Genomic DNA, 14,698 nt, shown 5'->3' with positions numbered 1-14,698 from the left:
TCTGAAATAAATGTAGTGGAAGAATAAAGAGTAGGTAAGATGATGCAGAGGATTGAACCAGTGATTTGGAAGACAAGGTAGAAAAAACACCCAGGCAGAGTAGAAAAAAGAAAAAAGAATTTTGATAAAATGAGAGCTTAAGAAATATTTTGGACAACGTGAAATGTAACATCTGCATCATGGGAATACCAGAAGGAGAAGAAAGCAAGCAGGGCATCAATATATTTGAAGAAATAATGTCTGAAAACTTCCCTAACCTGGTAAAGAAAAAAGACACACAAATCCAGGAAGCTCAGAGAGTCCCAAACAATTTGGACCCAAAGAGGCCTACATAGAGACATATCCTAATTAAAATGACAAGGCTTAAAGACAAGGAGAGGATCCTAAACTCTGCAAGAGAGAAGCAAGTAGTTACCTACAAGGGAGCACTAATTAGGCTGTCATGTGATTTCAGGCCAGAAGGGAGTGGAGTGAAATATTCAAGGTGATGAAAGGCAAGTACCTACAACCAAGACTACCTCACTCAGCCAGGCTAACATTTAAAACTGTAAGAGAATAAGGAGCTTCCCAGACAAGAAAAAGCTAAAGGAGTTTATTAACACCAAACCATCACTGCAACAAATGTTAAAGTGGTTGCTTTAAAAAGAAGAAGAAAAAGAAAAAAAAAAAAACAGAGGAAAATACTCGAATAATAAAATGACTCTAAATACATAATCTATCGATAATTACCTTAAACGTAAATGGTTTAATTGCTGCGACCAAAGACAGAGGGTAGCTGAATGGATAAGAAAACAAGACCCATAGATGTGCTTGCCTCCAAGAGACCCATCTCAGATCACACAGACTAAAAGTAAAAGGATGGAAAAAGCTTTTTCATACAAATAGTTGCATATTTCATGCATATTTTGACTCTTTTCTCGTGAATAACTAATGTTCTTAATGACATCTAGAATGGTGAATACTTTCCAGAAGGTTTATAAATTTAAAAAACTTTTGATTTTATACAGGGAGAGAGGAAGCGAGGAGAGAGGGAAACCAATTTGTTGTTTCATTTATTTATGGGTTGATTCTTGTATGTTCCCTGACGGGATCAAACCTGCAACTTTGGCATATCAGGACATTGCTTCAGCCAACTGAACTACCTGGCCAGGGCTCAGAATGCTTTTAATTTAATTTTCTCAGATCCATCAGAAGAATTATATCTATGGTAGATATAGCCTTATGAAATTTATTTCTTAAATAATAAGACTTGAAAGTAGAAATCATTCCTGATCCATGAGTTGCATGTGAATGATACATTAACAAGCATGAAAATATTAATCTCTTTGAACATCTCCATCAGAGATCTTGGGTGACCAGGTATATTGTCAATGAACAGAAATATTTTGCCAAGAATCTTTTTTTCTGAGTAGTAGGTCTCAACAGTGGGCTTAAAATATTTTGAAAGTATGTTGTAAACAGATATGCTGTCATCCAGGCTTTGTTGTTTGCTGTGTCATTTATGGAACATAGGTAGAGTAGATTTAGCATAATTAAGGGTGCTTGGATTTTTGGAGTGGTAAATAAGCATTGGCTTCAACTTAAAGTAACTAACTGCATTAGCTCTTTGAAGCTTTGAAGCCAGACATTGACTTCTCCTGTACCACTGTGAAAGTCAAAGATGGCATCTTCCGATATAAGGCTATTTTGTCTACATTGAAAATCTATTGTTTAGCGTAGTCACCTTCATTAATTATCTTAGCTAGATCTTTTGGATAACATTGCAGCTTCTGTGTCAGCAGTGGCTGCTTTACCTTGCACTTTTATGTTATGGAGATGGCTTCTTTCATTAAATCTTATAAACCCACTTTGCTAGCTTCAAACTTTTCTTCTACAGCTTCCTCACTTGTCTCAGCCCTCATAGAATAGGTGGGAGTGAGGGCCTTTTTCTGGATTAGACTTTAGTTTAAGGGAATGTTGTGGCTGATTTGATCTTCTATCCAGACAACTAAAACTTTTTCTATATCAGCAATAAAGCTGTTTCACTTTTTTTATCATGTGTTCCCTGGAATAGAACTTTTCATTTGCATTTAGAAATTGACTGTTTGGCACAAGAGAACTAGCTTTTGGCCTATCTTGGCTTCCACATTAAGGTTAATAATTTCTAGCTTTTGGTTTAAAGTGAGAAACAGGTGACCCTTCCACTTGAACACTTACAGGCCATTGTAAAGTTTTTAATTGGCTTAATTTCAATATTTTTCTGTCTCAGGAATAGGGAGGCTAAAGGAAAGGAAGACAGATGGAGGAATGGCTAGTCTGTAGCAGTCAGCACATACAACATTTGTTAAGTCTGCTTGCTATCCTGAATGGGCATGGTTCATGGCACCCCCAAATAATTACAATAGTAGCATTAAATATTGTTGGTCATAGATCACTATAACAAATAAAATAGTATTTTAAAAGTTTGATATATTGTGGTATTTACCAAAATGTGACACAGATAACAAAGTGAACAAATGCTATTGGAAAAATAGCACCAATAGAGTTGCTGAACACTGTGTTGCTGCAAAACTTCAATTGGTAAAAAAATGCAATAACTGAAGTAAAGCACAATAAAATGAGATGTGCCTATAGAAACACTAAGTTCGTGTAATTTAGAGCTGCCCAAAAGAGAGATGACACCGTGAAGTAGAAAGAATACTGAATTGAGAGTCTGAAGACTTAAGTTCTTGCTCTGCCAAGTTTTTGCCAATAAGATCTTGAGCTACTGGGTTTACTTTTCTGTGCATCAGGATCTTTAGTTGTAAAATGAGAGGGCTGGATCATCTTTCAAGTTTTAGTAACTGAGAGTAGGCAACTCAGAAAGAAATGGAGCTATAAGCCCCTGGACAGAAAGTCATCTGGGATGACAACAAGAAGAGCAGGATGTTTCTTTCTGAGAACCTGATAATGAAGCTTTATTTCCTATTGTCTCATGGCCAAATTGAAGTCACAGTGTTTTTTATCTGATTGTACCACTGACAGAGTAGTTAGGTAGTGCTTTTCTGTCTTTTCCTTTACAGGTATCCCAAATGACAGAAGAAGATGAACCCCAAAGTTTTGTGGAAAAAGAGAACAACATAGCACTAGGTAGTTTACTTCAAGTTGAGTGATAGATATATTTAAATTATTATATTAAGACAAACCCATGTATATTTTGAAAATTCCCTTCCATTATATATTTTTGTGTGTTTTAATGTCAACATTGTGTTTTAAATTATTTTTAGGGAAAAGAAAATTAAAAACTTATTTTCTCTCTCTTCCCCTCATAATCTTGGTAGTTGAGGGGTTAAGTCTGTAATTATAATAATGAACATTAAACTTTTTTTTTTTAAAAGACTTTATTTATTTTTAGGGAGGGAAGGCGGAGAGGGGGGAGAGAGAGACAGACAGACAGACAGACATCAATGTGCGGTTGCTGGGGGTTATGGCCTGCAACCCAGGAATGTACCCTGGCTGGGAATCGAACCTGGGACACTTTGGTTCCCAGCTCGAGCTCAATCCACTGAGCTACGCCAGCCAGGGCTGAACATTAAACTTTTATAGTATTGACAGAGTTTATTTTCAGAGAAGACATTGAAGAGGACTTTCATTTGTTTATATTTTTATATTGAATGTATTATAAGTAGGATATTCAGAAACAGGATTTATTTTAGGAACACCCACTTTTTCTCCCAAGTCATTGTGTAAAATCTGTATAGCAGGGAGAACCTCTATGCACATTCTGTGGAGATATGTACTTTTTGACACATTAATTTGAGGAGCATGGAGCTAGGAGATGACAACTTTGTTCTCTTAGAAATATCTTGACAGTTTATAGTGAGTGATAGCTTTTAATGTTAATGTTTCCCAAAATGTTTGCTATGAACTGTATGGCCAAATTTGATTATTTCAACTATGGAGGTAGGGAGAGGAGGTATGAGTATCAGTCTTTTGAGAGGCAACATGATGTAACAGAAAGAGGACTGGGGTTTGGAGTAGATCTCTACCACAATGAAAAAGGCAAAATTAAAATAACTTGAGTTCTATTGATGAGTTATGAAGCCTTGGCAAGATATCTAATATTTCTGAACATTCATGGCTTTATCAGAAATGATGCCTACCCCATTTCAGATTGTTGTGAAAATTAAATATATGAGGTATATCTGGAAAAAGTCCAACCATTGTTAATATAATGAGAATGGTTTGTGTGACATCAGTGTAACCTGGCAGCCAAGGAGAGTGTACTGGAATGTGCATGTGTGAATAATGACGACTTCACTGTACTAGTCAGTGGGGCAGGAGATACCACTGAGTGAGCATGTGTATTATGTGGCCATTACATTCAAAATGACTGAGTGAGTAGAGCAATGAATCTGCATCAGATTTTGCTTTAAGCTTGAATATTCCTCCATGGAAACTATTCGGATGATTCAGAAGGCCGCAGCTATGGGCAGCTGGTGAATGGCAGCTTCATTACGACAACACACTCTCTCATGCATCATGTCTCATGCAGTTTTTTTTTTGAAATATTGAGTCACCCAGTTGACTCAGACTCCCCTACAGCCCAGATTTGGTGCTGTGTGGCTTCTGGCTTTTCCCTAAACTAAAATCAACTTTGAAAGGGAAGAGACTTTAGACCGTTGATGAGATTCAGGAAAACACAATGGGGCAACTGATGGTGATTGGGAGAACTGTGTAAGGTCCCAAAGTGCCTACTTTGAAGGGGACCAAGGCATCATTGTCCTATGTACAGTATTTCTTGAATTTTGTATCTTCAGTAAATGTCTCTGTTTTTTCATATTACATGCCTGGATACCTTCTGGACAGATGATTTTATACACACACACACACACACACATTATATGCATATGTGTGTGTTTGCAGCATAGCGTTTGGCACAGAAATTCTTTTTTAAAAAGATTTTATTTATCTTTAGACAAGGGAAGGGAGGGAGAAAGAGATGGGAGGTGGAAACATCTACAGGTTGCCTCTTGCACATCCCCAATGGGGGACCTGGCCTGCAACCCAGTCATGTGTCCCAACTGGTGACCTTTTGGTTCGCAGGCTGGCACTCGATCCACTGAGCCACACCAGCCAGGGCAATAAATTCTTAATAAATGTCTTTTCCTTCTTTCTGCCTTCTTGTTGTGGGAGGACTTTATTTCTTTCAAGAGTTTCATATTCAAGGTCTTTTTTGATACTCATAGCTCAAGTGATATTATTTTTATTTTAAAATAAGGAAAAGTGACTTTTCCTTATTTTAGACAGGGAAAGTGACTTATTTGAGATCTCTTATAGTGCAAGCAGAAGAGCTGGTACTTGAAGCCAGGTCTTTTGATTTATCATAGGGCTCTTACTTTGTACTTAATTTGGGGAAAATTATTTGTTTTTGTATTTATATTGGGTTATGGGTATTATTTATGCTAGGCATTCACTTCTGTAAAAGTAAGAAAATCTTAAGACTTACTGCAACCTTAACAGTGGTCTAGCCTCTATATCTTGCCCCTTCCTCAACATCTCTTCCTGCTGTTTATTGGCATAAAGGTTTTGAATTTTATTTTGAATTTGAAATTTATTTTGTCAAATAAATGAAAGGCAGCAGCCTATACAAGTATTTACTTTAAAGTCTTACTTTGGAGGTTGTGAGTCAGGTGTGGTATACCAAAAGGAACAGTGAGCCTTCTCACAAAAAACTTCTGGATTAGAGCTTCAGAACTCCTTTGGCCAAGTCACAAAATAATTAACACACAATGAGTATTAACTATCAATAAAGGGAGATGCCACCTTAACAGGTAATTAAGACCAATTACTATAGATCAACAGTTTTGTTGTGTTTTTTTTTGCCAAAGAAAATCCCCTTTTAAAGGTGGGTTTTCCCCTTCAAATAGACCATCTTTATATGTCTAATATCATGTCAGAGGCAGGCTTCTTGTAATTAGAACTTCTTGGGTCACCTATAAGGAAATAATGAAAAAAATGAACTTCCTCATTATTAAATGGAGCTTTCCTCACTGTTTGAAACACAATTTCTAAGTAAATTAGGGTCTAGATCCAAATATAGAAAAAACTGTGCTCTTTCTTTAAGAGGTAGCTAAGACACAATCATTGCTTTCTAAGAGCTTGTTTTAGTAGGAACTACAGATATGAGAGCAATTAATCATAATAAGTGAGAGGCTTGCAGAGAGAGGTGTGGGGAACACAGAGGAACAAGTAAATAATTCCATCTGGAGGAATCATATCTGAGTGGCTTTAAAGGTTGAGTAAAACTTCTCCAGATAAACAAGGGACTCCAGTGGGGGTGGATAGGAGATTGATTATTCCAGGCAGAGAGAATAGCATACATAAAAATGCAGGAGAAAGTATATATTTTAAGTGCTAGATGTTATGGTAACAGGCTTGCTGCATAGGGTAAGTGGCACTGTAGCTCTGGCAGCAGATACAAAGGAATGATGCTCTGGAGAAGAGGCAGGGGACATTCTGTGATTGGCTAGTGGGTAGACACATCTGGAGCTGGAATCTGTAATTCCATGGTTTATCTTCCACTCTTCATGCCTCTGTCTTTATAAATGTTAATTTTAATAACTCAAGTCCTCTTTCAGGATCTGTTAGGAGAAGGCCTTGGGGAGCATATGTTTTCTCATTTTCTCTTGAATGTGTTTGGAGACTTTCTTCAGAGCCTTCTCATAATGAGTTTCCATGCATAAGAAGATGGTATATGCTATTAAACGAGCTAAACAACCTTCAAGAGATGATTGACCCTCACGACATGACTGACCCCTGTGCTTCTGTGCTTCTGCGTAGAGGTTACTTAGAGTTTAAACTGTTTCTTCAATCTTCTGTCTTTCAAGCCAATTCTGCATCTCCCCAGGAACTTGGTCTGGAACTGTCAGCATGTGCCACTGCTGTAATCTTGCTGAATGAATGTCTTCCTGAACACAGGCACCTGCTATGGCCCAATGGTGAGGACAAGACTGGCTACTCCACCTCCTCCTCCCTCCAGTTGCTGTTGTACTGCACTCTCATATATTATTTCTTATGTCCTCAGCCAGTCTGTAGGCTTTTTGGGGGAAGGGACTGTATTCCATTTATTATTGTGTTCTACCCCCTATGATGTTTCAAAATGTTTTACATAGTTCGTGTGCAATAAATGTTTATTGGTTGACCGTGTAGAACATTTAGCATATGGGAGAAGAGAATGTTGGACCAAACTTTGAGGTGAATTTGGAATAATCTTTTAGGTTTTTTGATCAGTATCAAAAGAGCCATTAGAGCTCTGAGAGTAGCTCTATAATATTTTTTTTCTTCTCCCTCTCTTTTTGTTATTATTCTCACCAGAGACTCTATGTGATTCTCCTCCAGGGTCTATTGGTCATCCTCATATCTCTTCCTCTCCTGCACATCCCTTTGACCTTGAACTTATTAATTCCCCCTTTTGGACTTCTGTGTCCTCATTACTGAAATAGATTAAAATAATCTATTAAGTTTCTTTCCACATCTAATATTCTATGATGCCACTGTCCAGAAGCTCTGCTGAAAGATGGAGCACATTATGTATCACATTTCTTTGTCCTAGAAGCCAAATTGGTTTATTAAACAGGTCCTGGAGAATAAAAACCTCATTCAAACCCCAAACTTAGTGAGCAATTAGTATTCATGGCCCCCATGGGGCTTTATCAAAGAAAATTTTGCTCATAGAAATGGTGACATTTGTCAGTCTTAGCAGCTGCAACTGAGAGATGTAAGCTAGGAAAAGGTGATTGATGTCATTAGACCAACTTGACAATGTGATAATTATTCTCAAAGCACACCCCAGCATCTGAGTTATTTTTATTTCCTGTGGGTCAGAGTCTGGGGCTTGTTTTTCTTCTTTGGGAAGGTGGGTAGACATTTTAATTGATGGCTTTGCCTGTCAGGACATTTGGTCTTAATAATGGGCTCAAATTTTCCTTTGTTCTACTGGGAACTTAAATTGTAACAAGGAAGCTTTGTAGTAAAAATATTTCAATATGGGGAAAAATAAGCACCTTTTACTGAAGTCAGGTTGTTATAATCACTGGCCTCGAGCATGGTATCCACTTTTCCACATCAGTATCTTTTTCTGAGTGCCCTGCTCCTCTTTGTAGATACCCTTATTAAATATTTGCAAAATCCCACTCCCATCCCCATTTGCCAACTGTCCTTCTTTCTCTGAAATTCTATTAAAGAAGCTTATAGTATATAATTTATTACTTAGTTTTTTACCATCTTATTATATTATTTTTGTTTATTCATTTTGTCTCCTCAAATTACTTGCTTTTTAAAGGCATGGAGAATCTTTGTTCATCTCTGTGATCCTGCTATCACAGGGCTGGACCCAGAAATAGTGTAGAGGGAGGAGTAAAAGAGTATAAGGGACTTAACATTTACTGAATTCATACCTTGTACTGGGATATATTTATACCTTGTACTAGGGATATGTACCTTATAGTTTATTTTTAAATTTTCACAACAGCCTAAATAGGAAATACTAGGTCCATTTTATTGTACTGCTGAGGAGACTTGGCCTCAGAGAGGTTTAGTCAGAGTCAGTGTGGAGGCAGGCATATTTAGTGTTAAATCCCTCCCTCTCTGCCATTTACTTTTTGTGTTGCTTGCCCTCTCTGAGCTTCAGTTTCCAGATGGGGATGATATCTACCCTATTGGGTACTTTTGAACCTTAATGAGAAAGATAATGCAGATAAGGAGCCTTTGGATGCTTGGCCCATAGACAGTCTACAAATGAGACATATTTGTAAGTAGAATGGACATGACTTGCTATTGGATTGGTTGTGGTATATAGAACAGGAGAAAAAAAAACTGAAGCATGACTTCCAGGTATCTATCTTGAACAACTGAGAAGATGGCATAATTTATAGAGAATCTGGAACACTGGGAGGAAAACAGTTGTGGTGGAAAGAGAATGTTAAGTTTAAAGATGTTTGATTTGTTGAATTGGCAATGGAATATACAAGTGTAGAGCTCAGAGAAGAAATCTGAGCAAAAGATATAACTACATGTGGTGACTAAAATTCATATGTAAAAGAGAGAAAGCACAGTGTTAAATGACCTAATTTTTGAAGAATTGCAACATTTAAAGGGGAGTAGAGGATAACCCAACAAAGATGACTGGAGAAAAAGGATCCAGACAGGTTGGAGGGCCAGGGGAGTGTCAATGAAGGTAAGGGACAAAAACATTTCAAGAAATAATTTTCTACATATGTCTTTTCTTTCCTACTTTCCCTTTATTCTTCAACTCAGTACAGTCTGGCTTCTGCATTATCTCCTCAACTACACTGAAATGGCTCTTTCAACAAATTCAGTGGCCATTACTCTATCCTCATTGAACCTGCCCCATCAGCAGCATTCAGAACAGCTAACTATTCCTTCTTTCTTCTCCCTACTTCAGTGGCTGCTTTTTTATTTATGTATTTATTTTTAATTTTTCCTTAAGGAAATATTTATTGTGTATTATTACTGATCATACTTTATAGCAAAATTAGATTAAATGTGTACACTTTTTACAAACAAACTGGAAAAAAAGGCATACATCAAATTTATATGCTTAACCAAAGTCCTGGTTTTCAGAATTCAGCAATCCTGATTCTGGTCCAGGTTTTCCTATAATCATGGCCACCAGGCCATGATTTCCTATAGTTGAGGAACTTGTCAGTAATTGGAGAAAAATCTTCTTTATATGCAACAGTTGTTTACACATAAAACCCTTTCAAAGGGGCTCAGTTATTTCATTCATTGAGACATAGAGAATTCATTGCTCTAATTCACCATGTGGCTCAGGGATTTTCTCTGTTGAGATATCCTTTGTTATACTTCATCACCTAATGGCTTACTCTTTTTCTCATGGAAGAAAATTAAGGGACTTCCGGCCAGATGGAGGAATAGGTGGACGCACCGTACCTCCTCATACAACCAAGATTAGAAAACCAATAATTCACAACAATAATTCACTATCAGAATAACACCCAGATCCGGCAGAGGATTTATCTGAATGGAAGTCGGGCAGCCAAGAAGTTGAAGTAGACGCGTTCATCCGGACTGGTAGGAGAAGACGAGCCGGGCGGGCGCGGGGGCTGGCTCGGGTCGGCGGTGCGCGGAGGTCGGGGGAAGGTTTGGCGCGAAATCGGCGCAAAAGCCATCCGGCGAGCAAGAAGGCAGCAGTGATCCCTGAGTATGCAAGCTGCGGCTGGCAGACCCAGAGGGGTAGAGATTGTGGACCAGGGCAGAAGTCGCGGCCCAGAAGCCTAGACAAGGGCCTGAGTCTAGGGGAACGGAACTACCGCCATTGTTTTCTCCCGCCCCGCTCCAGCTCCGCCCCGCTCCCGCTCCGCCCCGCCCCCACTTATAACATCACAATCTAGTGACTGGGGTGCCCAGCCCCGGTGAGCACCTAAGGCTCTGCCCCCCACCGTAACAAGAGCAACCAGACCGGAAAAAAAAAGGAGAGACGGGGAAAAAAAAACCATGTTTTCAACAGAGCAGATCAGTCCCCCAGGACTAATCCTTTTGAGCGACCAAGAATTAGCCAGTCTATCAGATGCGCAGTTCAAAACACTGGTGATCAGAAAGCTCACGGAACTGGTTGATTTTGGACGAAATTTAGATGAAAGAATGCAGATTACCATAAAACAGATGCAGGAAGACACGCGGAGGAGAGCCAATAGTGAAAGGAAGGAATCTAAGTCTCAAAACAATATAGTGGACCAGAAGGAAGATAGAATCAACCAAGCAGGAAAGCATGATGAAATAAGAATTCAAAAAATTGAGGAAAAGATTAAGAGCATCCAAGACACCTTTAAACGTTCCAATATCCGAATTATAGGGGTACCAGAATCAGAAGGGGAAAAGCAACAGATTGAGCACGTATTAGAACAAATAATAAAGGAGAACTTCCCCAATCTGGCAAAGGGAACAGTCTTCCAAGAAATCCAAGAAGCTCAGAGAGCCCCAAAGAAGTTGGACCCAAGAAGAAACACACCAAGGCACATCATCATTACATTAGCCAAGGTAAAAACGAAGGAGAGAATCCTAGAAGCAGCAAGAGGTAAGGGGACAGTAACCTACAAAGGAGTTCCCATCAGACTGTCAGCTGATTTCTCCAAAGAGACCTTACAGACAAGAAGGGGCTGGAAAGAAATATTCCAAGTCATGAAAGACAAGGACCTACATCCCAGATTGCTCTATCCAGCAAAGCTCTCATTTAGAATGGAAGGGCAGATAAAGTGCTTCTCAGATAAGGTCAAGTTCAAGGAGTTCATCATCACCAAGCCCTTATTTTATGAAATGCTAAAGGGACTTATCTAAGAAAAGAAGATAAAGAAAAGACATGTATAGTAAAAGGACAGCAAACTCACAAATATTAACAACCACACCTAAAGCAAAACCAAAAGAAGCTAAGTAAACAATTAGAACAGGAACAGAACCACAGAAATGGAGGGCACATGGAGGGTTAGCAGCAGGGGGGTGGGAGGAGGAGAGAGGGGGAAAAGGTATAGAGAATAAGTAGCATAGAATGTAGGTTGAAAATAGATAGGGGGAGGGCAAGAATAGTACGGGAAATGTAGAAACTAAAGAACTCATAAGTATGACACATGGACATGAACTAAAGGGGGAAATGTGGGTGGGAGGGGGGTACAGGGTGGAGGGGAGAGACGGGGGGAAATGGGACAAATGTAATAGCATAATCAATAAAATATATTAAAAAAAAAAAGAAAATTAAGAAGCCCAACTGTGTCTAGGTGCCCAGTGTGTGGTACCAATACATGTTTTGGTCCAGACTCATGGCACCAACTGAAGGAATGTGGCTGCTCTACTTTTTTTTGTGGCTACTCCTTTTTAGTACCCTTTTGTAGTTATTTTCATTCTACCTAATCTGTAAGTGTTGGGGTTCTTCATGTTTTAGAACTGAGCCTTTATCTCTCCTCTCTGTAAATTCTTTTCTTAGGTGTTTTCATACCATCTTGATCTTATAACTTACAATTTTTTATTTCCAGTAAAACTCTCTTATGAATTTCAATTATCTGCATGATATCTCTACTTATATGTCTTATATACAGTATGGGGCAAAAGTAGGTTTATAGTTGTGAATATACGAAACACAGTTTATTCTTGTATTATTATTTACTGTATTTTCTTTAAAAACATTTAAAACTATGTTTATTGGTTTTAGAGGGAGAGTAAGGGGGTAAAGAGAGAGGGAAAAATAACCATCATTGTGAGATAGAAACATGACCTGACCTGGGATTGAACCTGCAACCTAGGCATGTGCCCATTAGGGATTGAACCCACAGCCTTTTGGTGTGTGGAATGGCAGTCCAACCAACTGAGCTACAATGGCCAGGGCTGACTGTATTACTTTTCATACAAATAATTGTAAACCTACCTTTGCCTCACCCTGTATATATTCAAAGCTGAACTCTTGAATTTTTTCCCCCTTCAAATCAGCCTCTTACTCAACACTTTTTTTTCCATCTTAATAAACAGTACCAACATCTAATCCATCAAGCTAGAACTTTGGGGTCACTTTTCACTGCTTTTTTATCATTCTTTACATTTAGTCTAACATCAAATTAAATCTGTTCTACTTCCATAATTTCTCAAATCCTATTTCTTTCTGGTGTAGTTACCATCAATTTTCACCTAGATTCTTGAAGCAATTTCCTAACTAGTCTTCCTGCTTTGAGTCTTACCTTCCTGTAATTATATCTCCATACAGCAAGGACAGAGATCTCTTAAAAATTTAAATTTAATAGGCCATGTATCAGTTAAAGGTGAAACTAATCACTTTCATATTAAAGGATAGAATCTAATTGGGTCCTTCAGAATACTATGGCAGGTAGGGGTGGCTTGGAAGAGAATCCAGGTGTGTGGAGAACCAGTCCAGAGTTTCAGAAGGACATGGTCATTAATATGATTCCAAGTGACATTTTCTCAAAGTTAAATAAAAAGAAAGCACATAGTTTTCTATTCATTCTGTTAATTATAAGACCTTCTGCTGTGAGAGTTGTATTATAAAATTCTATTGTGGTTATCAGCTTCTGCTTATGTCTAAGGACTCAGTGGTTTAATAAGATTGGTTCTTACTACCAGTTGTGTGATAACTTTTTTTTACCAAAAATCAATTCAAAAAACATCTCTTCCATGCCTTCTCTGTGTTAGATTTTAGGTATACAAAGGTAAATAGAGTACCTGTGCTCAAAGACTCACAGTCTAATAAAGAAGACTGAGTACATTAAATATCAGCTATAATAGATATATGTAAAGAGTTAGAAGATGTGGGAGGGATTAATTTGGCTCATAGATAGATGTAGTAAAGATGACCTAACATAGGAATTGATATTTGAACTAGAACATGAAAGATATTTGGAATTTGAGGATATTTTGGAAGTGAACACGAGAGGTGTAAAAATACATCAGAGAATGATATAGAAATGTCTCATAAAAGTTCATAAATGGCAGTTGGTTAACATTATGGCTGCCTGAGGTGGTAGGAACTTTAAAGGAAGAATTGGGGAATAAGATGTCCATAGACAATTTCAGAAAAATTTAGCACATTTCAGGGAATCTAGAAGGCCAGGTACCTGTGGAAAGCTATGTGCATGTGCAGAAAAGACCTGAGAAGACCCTAATCTCCCTTTCTGACTGATATGAGGCTCAGTACAAGCAGGATGGGTAGGCTAGAGCAGAGCTGTAAACTGTCTGACTGAGTATTGAAATCCTTTCCCAACATACACAGATCCATCAGCAAAGACTAGTAGATTTATTAGTTCCAGGCATTTAAGGAAACCTTCATCCAAACATTAAGAGCCCAATAAGCTAACTGAGCAGAGACTTCAATGGACCCATACAATAAAGAATACAGACTTTGTTGATGAAAGTCATTAAACAAACAAACAGCAGTAGCATAAACAACAGAAAACCCCCAAGACAAAGCTTAGGGACATGAAAGATTATAATTTTAGATTACCACATTATGTTATTTAAAATGTCTGCTTTTCAAATCAAAATTGCAAGACATGCAAATAAAAAGTATGGCCCATACACAGGGGCAAAAAACCTCAGTAGAAATTGTCCCTGAAAAACTCTGGTTGTGGGACATTTAATAGACAGACACTTTAGTTATTTGAACATGTTTAAAATAGGTAACAAGGGAAACCATGTGCAAGTAATTAAAGGAAAATATGAGAATGATATATCACCAAATAGAGAATACCAACAAAATGATAGAAAACATGTACACATATACGGTCACACACACAGAGTCATGCACAAAGATCAACAGCTTATTTTGATCAGAAATGATAGAATCCAAAAGGCAATGGGATTACACATTCAAAATGCTGAAAGAAAATGACTGTCAACCAAGAATTCTATATCCAGCAACATTGCCCTTTAAAAATGAGGGAAAAATTGAGATATTCTCAAATAAACAAAAGTGAGAGAATTCATTGCTAGCAATAGTTATAAATCTTTGTTGATGGACACATAATATATGAAAAGATCATTTGGTAATAAGAACACAAAGGAATGGGGAGGGGAGAATGGAGCTACATAGGAACAGTTTCTATATATTATTGTAATTAAATTGGTATTAATATAAACAAGACTATTACAAGTTAAAAGGTTAATTGTAACCTGCTGGGCAACCACTAACACACACACACAC

At 37.9% G+C, this 14,698-nt stretch overlaps 1 protein-coding gene and 1 pseudogene across 1 annotated transcript in view; one reads left to right on the top strand and one right to left on the bottom strand.

Annotated features, from left to right (window-relative positions):
• SYN2 (synapsin II) overlaps nt 1–14,698 on the top strand; it is a 201,528-nt gene that overhangs the window by 84,232 nt on the left and 102,598 nt on the right. The gene's annotated exons all lie outside the window — the stretch shown is intronic.
• Nucleotides 5,844–14,698, bottom strand: part of LOC114501769 — a 41,817-nt pseudogene continuing 32,962 nt past the window's right edge.

The sequence above is a fragment of the Phyllostomus discolor genome, chromosome 7, assembly GCF_004126475.2.
Source record: "Phyllostomus discolor isolate MPI-MPIP mPhyDis1 chromosome 7, mPhyDis1.pri.v3, whole genome shotgun sequence".
Classification (NCBI taxonomy): Eukaryota; Metazoa; Chordata; class Mammalia; order Chiroptera; family Phyllostomidae; genus Phyllostomus; species Phyllostomus discolor.
The sequence above is the reverse complement of the archived record's forward strand: the minus strand, read 5'-3'. Positions and strand labels throughout refer to the sequence as shown.